Here is a 16,886-nt window from a genome sequence, read left to right as displayed (position 1 = left end):
TTCCAAGACCATTCTTATTGTATAACAATAGATATTTGAATCAATGTCGGACTTACAATGTTTATGAGAAAAAATCATCCTATTTATATTTATGCTGGCGTACAAGACAAGGTCAGTTTTGCAAAATGAGGAATTTTTTTTTAAATAAATAAGGTCTAGTAAATGTAAATACATGGAAAGAAAATTCAATGCAGTCAGTTCAGTGAAACTTCTGATGCAAAAACTTTAGAGAAAACTCAATTACCCTACTGTGGTTCCCTGGAATTACAGGAGAGGGTTTTTTCTATGCTTATTTTAGGCCAAAAAGACTGGGAAATATGATATTTCTCGGAACAGTGAATCTTGAGCATATATATATATATATCACCACATATATCCTATGTGTATACACACACACATATACACACATATATTCAGCGAGTTAGTTTTCCCCACATTTATAAGGTCAGGTAAATTGTTAGGTTAAAAAAATATATATATATAAAGAAAAACACAAGAAACACATATAAACATATTAGAACTGTTCTTTAATATTAAATGATGCATCTTATGACAATTTCTTCATTCATCTCTTGGTAAAGTTTGTTTATACAAAGGGAATTGTAAGATCATTAACTGTAATAGAAAAGGGATGAATTAACATGAAGTTAATGATAATTTAGTGTGGTGGCATTTCCATGAAGACAAAAAAGTGATGTCTTTCAGATTATTGAAATTCAGGGTTTACTACTATATTACCAATTTTAGTATTACTTCAAGCCTCAGAATATATGAAATTTTCAAGAATTTAAAAAATTCATTGGGTATTATTAAGCGCTATAAGGAATATTCCAATACATGTGTTTTCACATATTTCTATATGTGAAATTGCTATAAAGACATTTTGAAACTAATCTGATGTACCCTTAAAATACTATACACACACACACAGGCACAGATAGGCACAAACACATTTTGATATAATTTCCTTTTCAACCAATTGTTGAAATCCGCAGAAGAATCAGAAAAATGCAAAACTAGAAATTTTAATATCATTTAGCAATAAAATAAGGAAAATAAGGTAAGAAGGGACAAAATATCAGTATTAGACAAAAGAGATTTTGAATTTTTAAGTATCAATATCAAGCTAATTAAACTCTACAACTATTTATTGAACATCTGTTAATTCTAGGCACTTAGCTAAGATCTCACAGGTTTAAAATAATTGTTTACAAGAATAACATAGTCCAATGTCATTGAGAGCAAGAGTGCACATATCAAGGAAGGAACTAATTTTTTTTCACAATCAACCTATATAGGCTTCAGCTGTTGTCATATTTCTACATGCTAATTAATTACCCTGACCTTTCAAAAATTCAAAAGTAAAAACCTTTTCTGCCTAGTATACATGTGAACAGATTTTCTACTTCACTCACAATAAAAAAAAGTCAAAACCACAGTGAAATGCAATTCTTTGCCAATCATACTTGCAAAAACGATAAAGTTTGATATTCGGCACAGGGTATGGAATCGCATTTTAGCTATAAGTATCTAAAAATAACCAAACATAAATAATATTTAAAATTCCTTCTGCAAGTCTACTGCTAGAATGTATTCAGCAGACGTATTCTTAGAAATATGTGAAAATGCATGTACGGGAATATTCCTTTTAGTGCTTAATAATACCCAATGAAAGCAACAAATGAAATTAAGTATCCATTCAATAATGAATGCTTATATAAGAATGGAATATTTATTGTTTGTTGTGAAAAAATAATTTGATGAAACTGCTTAAAATGATTTAAAAATAGAGCTGAGGTAAATTACTTAGTGGGAATAATGTGAAGAAGATTCAGTTGTAGAAGGACAAATAATATCAGTTAATAGTTGCATGTATATATATATATATATAAAACCTCTGTGCCTCAGGTCAGAATGGTAAGTAAAGATGGGGTCATAATATTAATTTTTTCTATATATTTCTATAGTAAATGTTTTAGTTTCCTGACTATTAAAACAAGCATTATACATAGGAATTTATTGGCTCATGGTTTGGAACCAATAACAAAAATCCAAAATCAAGGCATCGACAAGGTGATACTTTTTCCCCAAAGTCTGTGGCACTCTGGCTGGCTGGCTGTAATCCTATTTCTTTGGCTGTTCTGTCACATGGCAATGCATATGGCAATAGCTTCTTTTTTAGGCTCTGTTGACTTCAAGCTTCTTACTCTTTCCTGTTGCTTTCTCCCTCTGTGATCTTCTCTGTAAGGTCTCCAAAAATAGGATTAAGACCCATGTTAACTCAGTTGGCCAATACCTTAGCTGGAGTAACTTCATCAAAATGTCCATTTACATTGGCTTCATATGCACAGGAATGGATGAAGAATAGGTTTTATGGATGTTCATGATAGCAAGCTACCATGATATTTTAGTTTTTATCACATTCACATATTTCCTTTATAGCAAAGCTTTGTAGTCTACAAGCTGCTGGAATGCAATATACCAGAAACAAATGGCTTTTTTTAAAGGGGGAATTTATTAAGTTGGAAGTTTACAGCTCTAAGCCCATGATAATGCCTCAATTAAAGCAAGTCTATAAAAATGTCCAAATTAAGGCACCATCAAGAGGTTACCTTTACTCAAGAAAGGCTGATGAAATTCAGGGTTTCTCTCCAAACTGTAAAGGCACATGACAAACATGATGACATCTGCTAGCTTTCTCTCCAGGCTTCTTGTTTCATGAAACTTCCCCAGGGGTGTTTACCTTTTTCATTTCCAAAGGTCTCTCTGACTGTATGGGTTCTCATTGTTATTGTGGCTCTCTCCAAAATGCTTCCTCTTTTAAAGGATTCCAGTAAACTAATCAAGATCCACTTGTAATGGGTGAAGTCATATCTCCCTCTAATCAAAGGTTAATGCCCACAATTGGGTGTGTCACATCTCTGTGGAGATAATTCAATCAAGTTTCCAACCTACAGTACTAAATAGGAATTAAAAATTGCTTCCACGAAATGGATTAAGATTAAGACCTCACTTTTCTAGTGTACATAATCCTTTTAAACCAGCATACAAAGAAATTTATTTTTAATTTAAATTTAAATTTAAAATTGCACGGTATGAAAATTACTTTAAATTATAGGCACTTCTTCTGCCAAAGGCTATACTTCAGCCAATTTGAAATACTTATGTTCTTGAGCTCACATGCTTTTTATACCTCCAGGCATTTTATAAAATGTTTCCTTTTATTGAAATGTCCTGCAGCGTTGTCACCATTTTTTGTTTGCCATCTACTTAGTAAATACCTAGTGTTTCTTCAAAATCCATCTAACACATGATAAATGAACCAGAAAAGTTTCCCTGAAAGAGCTACAGGTCTTTTCTTTTTCCTGAATATATTTCTATGCATACTCAATATAATTAATATATCCTTTGGATGTTTGCCATCCGAATAAAATATGAATTCCATAAAATTTAAGTTTGTGCTTTCAATTTTGTGAAAACGATATCTTGCATAGTTGCTGGTAAGCAGTAGTGTAATTTTTATTTAATGAATAAATAGAAGAAAAAAATTTAAGGAATAAAAAATAACCATTCAGAAGGCTGGTTGCAGTTTAAAATAGGATGGTGTGATAGCTCTCACTTTTTCTCTCCTTGTGCTGTGATCTCCGTTTGGCAGGCACTTCCATCTGCTATAATTTCAATGCTTAGACAAGTAGTTGGAACAACATACTAGATGTTTAATAAGTTTTAATAAATAAACTCATAAAGATTCCATCTATGGAAACTGATTAATTAAATAACTTCCCAATTTGATATTAATTTAATATTAATTTACAATCAATTTAAATTTAAAATGATATAATTTTAATTTTTAAAGAAACTGTCCATCTGGGAATCCAACAGAGAGTGATCCTGAAACTTGGGAGCAAGTTCAGAGACAGTACTTAAGTAAGACTTATTGATATATTATGTTGTTTGATGATACTGATGGGGATAAAATTACCAGGGTAACACATATAGAGAGAGAAGAGAAGAAAAGAGGACTATAAGTGGAACACAGAGGAACGCCTATGTATGGGGAGCAGGTAAAGGACTAGTAATTCTTGAAAGAATAAGAGAAATAAAGATAAGGAGAGGATACCGAAGAACCAAAAAACAGCAACATCATAAAATTCAAGCAATACACCTTTGCAATGGTTGTGTGGTCAATTATGCCACAGCAATGAATCATTGGACTGAAAAAGTACTAGATGTGTTTGTTTACTCTGAAAGAACAGTACACTCCCTGTAAATAGGAATCAAATTATGAGTTTATTTAATGAATGTAAGGTACAGTAAATTACGTACCCCAGAAGAGCGTCCTTAATCTTAACCCATTTTTATTGTTGTGAACCCATTGTAAGAAATAGAACCTTTTGAAGATTTATTTTTAGTTAATGTATGGCCAACTGAATAAGTTTAGGCTTTAATCTGGATAATTATGGTCCTTTATAAGCAGAATTAAATTCATATATGTAGAGAGAAAGCCATAAGAAACTATAAACCAGAAGTAAATGGAACCCAGAAGAGAAAGGAGAGGACATCACCAAGTTACAGATAAACCAGTGAAGCCCAAGGATCACCAACTGCTACCCCCTGGTGCCACTTTCTTCTGGGAGAAACGTCATCTGGCTGATGACTCAATTTTGGACTTTTCCTAGCCTTAAAACTGTGAGTCAATAAATTCCCATTGTTTAAGCAAATACATTGCATGGCATTTGTCTTAGCAGCTTGGAAATAAAGCCAGAAAGACAGAAAGAGGAGAGAGTTAATAGAAGCTTATAATTTACTGAAAGGTAAAGAAAGAAGTGGTAGGTTTAGGTCAAATCAATGGATAGAAAAATGTTCTTGTTTGGTTGGGAAATTGGAAGAAGTTCATGTCATCTGTGTTCAGAAGAATAATTTGAGTAGAAATTATTCAAATTATTTAATTGATTCCCGGGGACACAAATCCTGAGACAGAACTTTCTATATAGAAAGGTTATTGGGAAGTACCATCTGAACATTGTGAAGGAATGAGGTATTTACCATTTGGGAGTAGGAGTTGGACTTGATGGGGATGCAAGAGCCAGTTTCATGAGGAGTCCTGGAGCTAGAATTTCCCTTCAGAGCTGCCCCTAATTACACAAGGAGACTGTGACTTTGGGTCTTGAATCATTCAGTGTCTGATTGTCCCTTTATGGTTTCCTGTTTATAACACTCATAAAAGGATCACCAACCCGCTAAAGGGAGATGTTTTAAATTTATGATAAAATAGTAAAAATATTTCATAGATACAGAATGGTTCAAAGACAGTTTGATGGCATTAATGCCATCTGAATATTTTAATAAAAATAATCCATTTTTAATGCAGGATTAATAAGATTTTAAATAGTGCATTAAAAGGAAATATCATGGGTAAAGGATATTCTAAAATTTTCATAGTAATTAAAATTTTGAGATCTCACTAGGAGATCAATAAAAATAAAAGTTATTAGCTGTCAATTTTTACGAAGAGATAAATGTTTGGGTTTCAGATGGCTCAGAAACTGTTCTACTTATCTCTAATTATAAAGAAATTGCAGGTGCCTAAATATAGCAGTATTTACAAAAGCTGTTTGATTCATGAGGACAAAATTCTTCCATACAATCAGCACACACTTTATTTTGGGGGGAAAAGAGAAAGAAGAGCTGAGGGAAAATCACATATAATTTAACTATTCATACATATTACGATTTTGATACCTATGCTGTCATTTAGAGTTGTTGGGAAGGAATTCACTATAATTCAATGGATCAAATTCTTAAAGAGTAGAAATAAGAACTTATTTATGTGGAAATAAGTCTCTATGGAAACTATATAAAGTACATAATGCCTTGGAAAAAAAACAGAGTACTTTTGGAAATGTGGCATTAGAAAAATACAGAATTGAAAAAATGTTCCTGAAGTTCCATATTCGACATACATAATCATTAATCATCATAGAGGCCTTCAAGATTTGTTCTATATTGAACATAAGTTTTGTGAAGATAAGATAGTCTATCTTTGAACATTATAATAAAGCATAAAATATTACGACAGTCCTATTATAAAGTTTGTGAAAATGCTGCTCTTAATTTCTTGATTACATTTAGCATAAGCAACTGATTCTATTTTATAATTAAAGAAAATTATAAAAGCTATATTAAAATGGTAGAAAATTATAATATTAATCTTATCATAGATTTTATATGTAATTTGGCAAAAGCTCTTCAATTTAGTGAGGTGTAGCAATTGTCTTTTTAAAGATCATGCTTACATTTATGCAAAATAGTTTTCTGAACTCCTAATCAGTGCTCTTTATTACTTTTTATTAATCTTCACATTCCAATCAAGGGTATATTTTCCCAACTCCTTATTTTATTATTCAATTAGCATTCACTGAGTTACTAAATATCTGGAGATACCTCACAATGTCCATTAATATGATGCATCAGTTTTAAAAGACGACAAAGGAGTAATCACCACTCTGCACTAATTTTCACTGGATAAATGATAAATACCAATGTGAGGTTTTGTTCATTATTCTAGATAAAAGATAAAATAATGATATGAATGCTTGCCAGTTTCTGTACTTTGGAACGTTTTGTTAGGAAGCTAATGGTGGCTGTTTAGTTATTTATTCATTTGTTTGCTTATTTGGTCTTGATTTTATACCTTTGTAGCAAGCTATAAAGTCATATTCTGTCATATACTGGCTGGGCCCAAATGTCAACAAAAAACACTTCACCGTAAACTAAGAAAAGCAGAATTGGTATGTAATGCCTTGTGTTTCGGCTTATTTTCTCTGCACATTTTGGAAGAGTTTGAAACATAATTGATCTTTCCAAAATGAACTTAAATCTAGCCCACTAGAGCACCTCAGAGGACTCGAGCCAGAAGCTAGATCCTCTGCTATACTTCAAAGGAATGGAAATTATTTTGTTATTGGTTTATACTATGATTATCCTACATTTTCCTTTGGGTCAAACATGCAACTGTTCCTCTAAGAAGATAAAAGTCTAAATGATATAAATTGAAGAAGTAATCATTACTAATAGCTCTAAGTGATCAATTCTAATGTGATTTCATGAATTTGATCAATTATAGCTCAGTATTTATTTGTATACTAGCCATATTTTCAAATAACACATCAATGATTGTTTACTTCTTTAATATTCTCATGATATAACTGTACACAATAGCTTTTCTGTAGGGAAAGCTATACTGACTTAGCTGTCAAAAGATTTCTTTTTGTTAAGAAAAAAATTTGGTTAGAAAAAGTATTCATAAAATGATTAGATTGGGGGTGAAATCTTGAAAATGGAGTCAGGATTTAAACCAAGAAAAGAATAGATAAAATAATAGAGCTTTTTTATTTTTTATTTTATTTGCTACTATTGAAAAATAATACAACAGAAAATGACAACTTAAAGAGACTACTGGTACAAAACGCTAAGTGCTCTGGTGGTGAATTATCAGTGATAGTCAGTAAGAAACTCTAGGCCTTTGGGATCTATATAAGTTTGGAAATAATGAAAACTTAGTGCTAAATTTCTGTGTACGACTCAAAGCGACTCTGAGGTTGAACTTTCATATAATGACTAATTTTCCTACAACAAAATAAAAATTGCATGTACGTCTGTTAGTAGGTAGTTGGTTGGTTTGGGTGGAAATTGAATAAGGGGGATTTTATAGAAGATTTTTCCTTCTTTTACTTAAAAAAATATTCCTGGGAAAACTTGGAAAGCCACAGCATTAAAAAAGAACAAGCAGGAGGAAAGGCAGAAAATGATAGTAATAGGATATAGACAACATGGATAGTTGCTCAGACAATAGAAAGAGTTCTGCATTTCAATAAGACGTTAAAAATGGGGTTTGTGTATTTTATCTAGAAAAACGCAAAGGGCCAGAAGATAACCAGTTGATTTCAAGCTTACAATTGGAACTATAAAATATACTTGAAAATTGATGACTAGCAATAGAAATTTATCTATTAACCCTGGCCTGAATGAAAGTTAAAAAAGAATGAGGAAGAGGGGAACTTACCTTTTAACAATTGAAACCAGTTACCTTACCACAGCATAAATTTACATTTAAATTTGCAGAGTTCATTTTATAATTTTGGATGTTTATTTTTCCTTTACAGAAGGTTTAGTTTCATAAAGTAATTTATATGTTATCATCCTTATTAGTAAAGTAATTGATGCCTATGGAAATAAGTTCTAAGTATATTCTAATTTTCATACTTTGATTATTGTTTCTCTTAAACTGAAAACTTTTATATAACTCAATTTATAATTAAATTTTTCATATATCTGTGGCGTGATTCTAAGAAAGAGAAGCCATAAATAATACTTACAATTATGAAATTTTAACCTTTATTCAGTATAGAAAAGTATAGGTACAGGAATTGTTATTTATGTGATTTCTCAGCATGAATTCTGTCAATAAAATGGAGTCACTTAAAAATGAAGATATTGAAAGCTTTAAGATTATATGCATTTTCCCCATTAGAGCTACTAGTTACTAAAATTCTGCATATTAGGTTGTTTCCTATTAGTACTTTAAGTATTTCACGCAGATTTTTAAATTTTTTGAAGTAGCTGAATATTTTATTTTTTCTGTATGTGGACCAAAACTGCCAATGCTGTACTTAACCAAAAGCCTCCAGCTCCATAAGTATACTATTAACTAGGAACCTTAATATGTTGACTAAACCTTTCTGTTGCTATTTTAGAAATGGTGTCTGGGAGGCAAAATTCGTGTCCATGCATAAACTCTTCATTTTATCCTCACATTTAATTCACAAATTTGCTGATTATGTAATTCAGGTTTGAAAATAATGTATGCTTAAGAAATAAATAGCATTGATTATTCCTTTATCTTTTAGTTTCCATGGTCAATCTTGAGAAGACTGTTGTTCAGATACTGCACATTCCTGGGCAAGGCATCTGTTTTTTATATCCTCTCTAAAACCTTTTTTGGATGTTTTCTTTTTAAGTAATGTGAAATTTCACGATAATGGAAGAAAAAAGGATCAAATTAAAGAGGATCTAATTTTCTATTCTCCATCACTTTATCTCTATTCTTCCTTTTGTCTGGGCTATTATTTGGGCATGTTTTCTTATGACATAGATTCTTTCCAGCTTTCTAATTGCCCCCTTTTGATAGTGCGCTATTTCACCATAGTGAATGCAAATTCCTCTTGATTCTAGTGAGAAAACTTGTACTAATGCAGTGTCTTCTGGGTTCAGTTTCCTAACCTTAGTTATTTTCAAGTCACTAGTATTCCTCAAATGTACCATGAGCCTCTTTTTGTCTGTTCATATCTGACTTCTATTACTGTCACCATTCTCTGTAGAAAGGACCAACTTCAGTTTTGAGCAAGGGAAATAAGCCCTCAGGTTGACACCTTCATCTCTTCATCAGGCAGGCAAGCAAGATGGGCATCCTTTAAATAAAACAAGGCGGAACATAGAGAGAGATCATCCGATTTGTTACAAAGCATTTCTCTTGTTTCAATCTGGAGGTAAAGTGCCTCTTGTTCTTGTTGGATAGGGGAAGAAGGGTCATGGAAACTAACCAAAGGCATCATTCCACCAACAGTTCTTGGATTAACTCACTCCAGGCTCATCTTTCTTCTTATGTTCGCTTTCCTGACGACTTCATGGGTTCATGACTTTGGAAACAAACAGCCATTCTCACACCACACTGGACAGGTTATCTCTTTTCTTTTCTTTTTCCTTTTTTTCTCTAAGATTTGCATCTCTCCTTTCTGAATCATGTCTGAGTAAACCCTACCCTATCCATCTGCTATACCCAGGGATTTGCTAGAATTAGCTCACGTTTCTCTTCTTGTTCTCAACATTTTTATTAATTAATTCACCTTAAAATTTCTTTTATCAAATTTCAGTAAGTTTGTAAAAACTAAGAGATGATTTTGTTTTCTTAGTCTATCTTCTTAAATCAGAAGTCTCACAAAGACATTGAGATAATCTTCAAATAGAATGCAGATGTAAAATAATGGTAATGTATTTTAAATATAAGCAGAAAATATTTAAATTTTTTATATTTAAATATTTATATTTAACAATAAAAATATTTAAATATAAGCAGAAAATATTAAGTAATTTAAAAGTAAGGGAGAGACATGTAAAATTGTATACCAAGGATCTGCATAATGCTTATGAATTGTGTAATTAATTTACCACCAAATAAAATAAAGCAATATTTAAGCTACATATTTTCAAACGTTGGAGGAGCAGTAGCAATCCAATAACAAAATAAAGTAAATATTCAATAACTAGATTTTATTATTCTTATGTTTTCAAGACAATTTCTCATAAAGACCATATATAAATGTTCTCAAAGACAACATATAAAATGTACTCAACAGCAGTCCTATTACAAATTTAATTACAAATTTCATGAAGTACTCTATTTCCTTTAGTTGTTTTGATCAAGGGTTTAATTTAAAATTCAGCTAAATAAGGGGTAGTTATATAGTTTTATATAAAGGGGCATGATAGTACAATAAAAAATTATGGTTACAGAAGTTATCCAATTAACTCTACTACAACATTTTAAGGAAACATTTAAACATTAAATACCAAGGATAGAAAGTAAATAAATGGTCATTTAATGGGAAAAAATAAAACATGTACAAAGACTACTACTTTACATTGCCACGATATGCTAATAGTTGCAGCTAATAGTTACTGAAGGCTAATTATAGCCTAGGCAGTGATCAAACTGTTTCATATATTATAACACATTTAATCCTCAGTGCTAAGTGATTGCTATTATAATGATTAATTTATGGAAGGAATTGAAATAAATGTTAAGTCAATTGCTCAGGTAACATGGATATCAATTTGCAGAGCTGGTGGTTTGAATCCAGTCTCTGGCTCTAGAATGTCTACTCTTAGCCACTACACTGTATTGATGGCCAGTGCAATTTAGAGTATAACACGTCAGAATTACATCTGCTAAATGTAAATAGAGTAGTGTAAGTACCTGGAGGTAGGTGGTAAGTAGAATAATGACCCCCAAATGTATCTATGTCCTAATCCCTGAAACTGTGACTGTTGTGTTACATGACAAAAGGGAATTAAGGTTGCAAATTGGCTCACTTTGAGATGGTGAGAGAAAGAGAGAGAGAAAGTGAGAGAGAAAGAAAGAGAAAGAGAGAGATGCAATAATAGAAATATCAGAGAGAGATTAAGTGAAGAGTACTTGACCTGCCATTGCTATTTTTGAAGATGAAAGGAGAGTGTCATGAGTGAAGGAATTCAGGCAACCTCTAGAATCTGGAAAAGACAATAGAATGGATTATCACCTAGATCATCCAGAAAGTAAAGCAGCCATACCTCACATTTATTTTAGCCCCCTGATACTCAGATCTGATTCAGAGCTACTAACCTATATGATTACAAAGTTATTATTTAAACTACAAAGTTTATGGTAATTTGTTACAGCAGCAATAGAAGATAATATAGATTTTGGATACTGGAAGTATGGTATTTCTGTAACATGCACCTAAAAAAATTGGAACTAGCTTTGGAACTCAGGAAAGGACAGAAGCTGGAGGAATTTTGTGGATTATGATAGAAAAAGTCTATATGCCCTTAAATAGAATGTTAATAGAAATATGGATATTAAAATCTTTTTTCATGAGGTCTATAAGGAAAGGATGAACATGGTAGAAAAAATTACATATCATCCTAGAAATATCTGAAGTGCTGTAAGCGCTGAAGCAGACATGGGATTATCCAGGCAAAATCTGTATAGGAGACTTTCATTCAATGGAGTCAAGCCTTGTGATTTCTGAGAATTTTAAACCAACAATATCACTGTCAACTTGGACTGGAAGGCACAGAGAGAGTAGGAAAGGAAATAAGAATGCCAGACTCTGATAATTTTAGAGTTAAGAAGCAGATAGGTAATATTTCTCAGAGGCAATTATGTGCTGTCTTTCAAGAGAAAGGAAGGATGACTCAGAGGGCAGAGCCCTGAACCACAGAGATGATTCCCAGGCCTTGTAACCTAATGGAATTTTCCAACATGGATTTTGAAATTTCTTGAAATCAGTCAGAATCTTTCTTCCTTCCAATTTCTTCCCTTTCAAACCAAGTGTTTATAACTCTAATGCTATGCCTAGTCCATATTGTATTTATGGAACACATAACTGGTTTCTGTTTCACAGATCCATAGAGAGGAATTTTACCTTAGGATAGATTATGCTCAGAGCATCACTGGTTTACATGGTGTGGAAGATGAGATTTGGGACCTTCAGGATTATGAGATATAGATGGGATTTTTGAAACAAGAGTTGATGTCATTGGATGAGATTTTAGTAAGCTGAATAATGGCTACCCAAAGATATCAGTTCATGAATTCTGATATGTGTAAATGTTGCCTTATTAGAAGAAAGCCTTTGCAGATTGATTAAGTTAATGATCTTGAGATGGGGGCAACATCTTGGATTTCCTGGATGGGACCTAAATCCAGATGCAGTGTCCATATAAGAGAGAGACAAAGGTACATTTGATACAGACAGAGTTTATAGTGATGCAGCCAAAAGTCAAGGAATGACAGCGTCTACAAGAAGGCAAGAAGAGATGAGGAATGACTTCTCTCCTAGAGCCTCTGAAGGGAGTAAAGCCCTGTTAGCAGATAAATTTCTGATCAGTGAAATTGATTTCAGACTTTTGGACTCCAGAACTGAGAGATAATTAATATCTGTTAAGTGTAACCACAAAGTTTGTGGTAAATTCTTACAGAAGCCACAAGAAACTAACACAGGGATGTTGGTATAGGGTGGATATATTTTGCATGTAAGATAGACTTATGGCTTTGAGGACATGAGTGTGTATAGTTTTAAGCATAATGAACCCCTGTGATGATGCTCACATGCTAGCCTCCAGAACCTGTGAATATGCTACCTTAAATGGCCAAAAAACAAAAGGACAGGCATGAGTGATTTATAAACATCTTGATCTGATTTGTTGAATTTGAAGAGAAAGGAAACCGTAGTCAAAGAAAACAAGTGAGCCCTAGAAGTATGGAAAGATGAGGAGGTAGACTCTCCCCTAGAGCCTCCAGAAAGGAACACAGTCCTGGTGATGTCTAAATTTTAGCTTAGTTAGAATTGTGGTGATCTTCTGCCCTAGGGAAAGGTAAGATAATAAATGTTGATGGTTTTATGGCACTAAGTTTGTGGCATTTTTATTACAACAACAAAAGGAAATTAATGGAATGTATTAAGTAAGGGTTTCTCATTATTGTAACATTTAAGTTGAACCTTGAAGAACCACCAGAAGTTAATATTTCAAATAAGCATGGAGAAGATACTCCAGATAGTGGAGACTAATGTTTGAAAAAGAGATGGAGCCAACAAGTCACAAAGAATCAGAACAATTAAGGAATGTTAAAATAAAAATGAGTTTGATTTTGGTTCATGCTGATTATTTAACACTCTAGTAGACTAAAATCTGGCAATCCATTAGAAAATGTTATTTAAACTCAATTTTATGATGATGTATGTATGACACTAAAGGCATTTGGTTTTTATAAAGTTTTTGACAGAATTATTAATAATTTCTAAATATTACCATTCATTTTCATTTCAGAGAACTAAGTTTAACCATTATTTTCATTGCAACAGGGATATCTTTAAAATAAGAGTAGTGATATATTATTTTTCTCAAAAATGAAAATCAAAGTGGCACCTACCCAAACTAAAAACTGAAGAGTTTCCAGAATTCTACATATCAAAAATTGCTAACTAATCACAATCAAGGAAGCTAGAAATGCTAATGATTAATTTAGATTTATATATTTATAGAAAGGAATGAAGAACAATGATGAAAAGTCAGAAAAAGCAGTCAAGCTGTCACTCTAAATTAAAACATTTGTACAAAAATATATTGTGACCCATGGGGAAATAAGAAAGCCAGTGCAGGTGTAGTTCAGTGAATGAGGAAGGAAATAAATGATAGATTTGGAGAGGTAGGTGGAAGCTAGTTCATGTAGGTTGTGTGTGTGTTTGTTTGTGTTTGCATGTCTGTTTCATTTAGTGCAATGAAAATATAGTGGGAGTATTTTAGGTAAGTGCATCATATGATCTGATTCATGTTTTGGAAAATATAAGTCTGGTGGTTTTATGTAACATGTATTCTAGGGGAGAAATGGACTTATGGAGACTGCCTAGGAGGCCACTGAAGAAATTCAATTTGGATTATACTGATGACTTAAACTAAATTGTTAGGAGAAGCAATTGAGAGCATAGGATTGCAGAAGAATTGTATGAGAGGGGATGAGAGAAAGAAAGGAATCAAAGTTGATATGCTCAGTCATTTGTCAGTGTTAATTAATGCACCAGGATGTGCCAGAGATGTAAAAAATTGGGGATCGGCAAAGGATAGCTCAGGGAGATATGGAGAATTGTGTTTGGCCATATAAAATTTTAAATGGCTTATTTGACCCACTGGCGGAGTGTAAGGCAGATATTGAAATTATCAGATCCCAAAATCCAGTGGAAAGATTATGGATACAGATGTAAATATGAAAGACATTATATATTATTCATCCATAAAGTTATTTTCACAAAGAAAGAGATATTGCTCTTCTTCTGAGCTATAAGAAACAATTGGGAATTATCAGATCACACTTACATGAATCATGCGTCTTACCCAACATCAAACCTTATAAATAACTTCAAGGACACAGGAATTCTAGAGAAAACGGTGAAGGAAGGGGAGGTCAAGTGTATTCAGTATAGTTCTCCAGATACCATAGAATGCACACCCTAAATAAATTCTGAGGATAAAGTTCCTAAATAAGATGTGCAGACACTTGCTGTAGAAAGCATGGTGTATTTAGGTTATGGAATTCCTACTATATATATATATACATATATATATATATATATATACACATGTATATGTACTCATGCCATTCCTTAATGTGCCATTTTCCAGAGAATCATGCCCCATTAATCAAACTTTCTTCATTTAGTTACCAAAAACAATCTTAAACCAGGGGCAACCTGCTAAAATATTCCAAAGGTAAGTGTTTTAATCCTACCAAATATAATTATTATATTTTTAAAGCATGTTTTATTAGCATGTAGATAAGGAGATTAGAGTAGACTTACATGCCTTCTCTCCTTCCAAGGAGGGTCTTCTTTGGAAGTAGACAAAGAAGGACATTTCCTTCCAAGGGGTGTCTCTCTTAAGACAAAACTGTTATGGTAGACAAAGAAGGACATTATATATTGATAAAATGTTCAATTCAACAAGATGCCATAACAATTATAAACATAAACTACCAACAACCTAAGAATAGGGCCCCAAAATATATGAAAAAGTATTGACAGAGTTGAAAGAAACACATGACAATTATAACAGTTGGGGATTTCAATACACTGCTTTCAATGCTAGGTATAACATCTTCTTAGACAGAACATGGAAATGAAATGGATGTCCTAACAACACTCTAAACCAACTAGATCATGTAACATTTCACTCAACAATAGCAAAATATACATTATTTTTCAAGGGCATGTGAGTCATTCTATAGTATAGACTGTATATTAGGTAATAAAATCACTCAATAAATTTTGAAAATATTTATATTATAAATCATACAATGTGGCTTCTTTGATCACAATGAAGTGAAGCTAGAAATCAATAAAGATAAACTGGACATTTACAAATATGTGGTAATTAAGTGTCATAATTATTTTAAAAATGGGATAAATAAGAAATCAAAAGAGAAATTATAAAATACGTAATGATAAATGAAAATGAAAACTGCACACAAAATTTATTGGAAATGGTGAAAGCATTGTGCAGAAAGATATTTATAGGGATGAATGTCTCTATGCAAAAGAAGAAAGATGGAAATAATTAAGTTTAGAGCACAGATAAATGAAATAGAGAAGAGGAAAATAATTGAGAGACTCTACAAAAGGAAAAGTGAATTATTTGAAAAAATCAATTATTTAGAAAGCTTTTGTTAGAATGACAATAAAAAGATAAATGATGCAAATAATTAAATCAGAAATGAAAATGGTGACATCATTACTGACTTTACAGGAATAGAAAAGGGTTGCAAGAGAATATTACCAACAATTATATGTGAACAAATTTGATAATCTAGATGAAATGGAAAAGTCCCTAGACACACATAAATTATATAAACTGATGCATAAAGAAATAGAAATATCAACAGTCTTATAACAAGCTATTGAATTAATAATCAAAAACCTTCCTCCAAAGAAAATTTCTGGACCAGATGGCTTCATTAATGAATTCCACCAAACATCTAAAGTAAAATCAACACTAATCCTTCTCAGATTCCTCCAAGGAATTCAAGAGTAGTGAACACAAAGTGTAGGCCACATTTACCCTGGTATCAAAGCCAAATAAAGATATCACAAGGAAAGAAAATCACATACCAATTCCCCCTATGAATAGAGATATAAAATTGCTTAATGATATACCAGCCAACAAAATCCAACAATTTATTAAGAACATTATACATCACGACAAAGAGGGATTTATCCTTGGGAAGCAAGAATGGTTCAACATATGAAAATCAATCAATGCAATGCATAACATTAACAGAATGAAAAAAAAAATGCTTCAGTGTCTTAATAGACACAGGAAAAGCACTTGACAAAGCAGCACCCTTTCTTGATAAGAACAATTAGAAAACTGATATAGAAGGGAATTTTCTTAATATGATAAAGGCCGTTGATGAAAGACCCACAACGAACATTATACTCAATGGTGAAAGACCAAAAGCTTCCCCCCTGAGATCAGGAACAAAACAAGAGTTGTTTCTTATTTACAAAGTAAAT

The 16,886-nt window shown here is 32.2% G+C and overlaps 1 protein-coding gene and 1 long non-coding RNA gene across 4 annotated transcripts in view; one reads left to right on the top strand and one right to left on the bottom strand.

Annotated features, from left to right (window-relative positions):
• Positions 1–15,254, bottom strand: part of LOC143646162 (uncharacterized) — a 56,325-nt gene extending 41,071 nt beyond the window's left edge. Inside the window, exon 1 of the long non-coding RNA XR_013157352.1 lies at positions 15,177–15,254. This is a non-coding gene — a long non-coding RNA (uncharacterized LOC143646162). The remainder of the gene's footprint in view (positions 1–15,176) is intronic.
• Positions 1–16,886, top strand: part of CDH9 (cadherin 9) — an 87,134-nt gene that overhangs the window by 23,189 nt on the left and 47,059 nt on the right. The gene's annotated exons all lie outside the window — the stretch shown is intronic.

This window comes from Tamandua tetradactyla, chromosome 9 (genome assembly GCF_023851605.1).
Source record: "Tamandua tetradactyla isolate mTamTet1 chromosome 9, mTamTet1.pri, whole genome shotgun sequence".
NCBI classification, from domain to species: Eukaryota; Metazoa; Chordata; class Mammalia; order Pilosa; family Myrmecophagidae; genus Tamandua; species Tamandua tetradactyla.
Note: the sequence above shows the minus strand (reverse complement) of the source record. Positions and strands in the feature narration are given on the sequence as shown.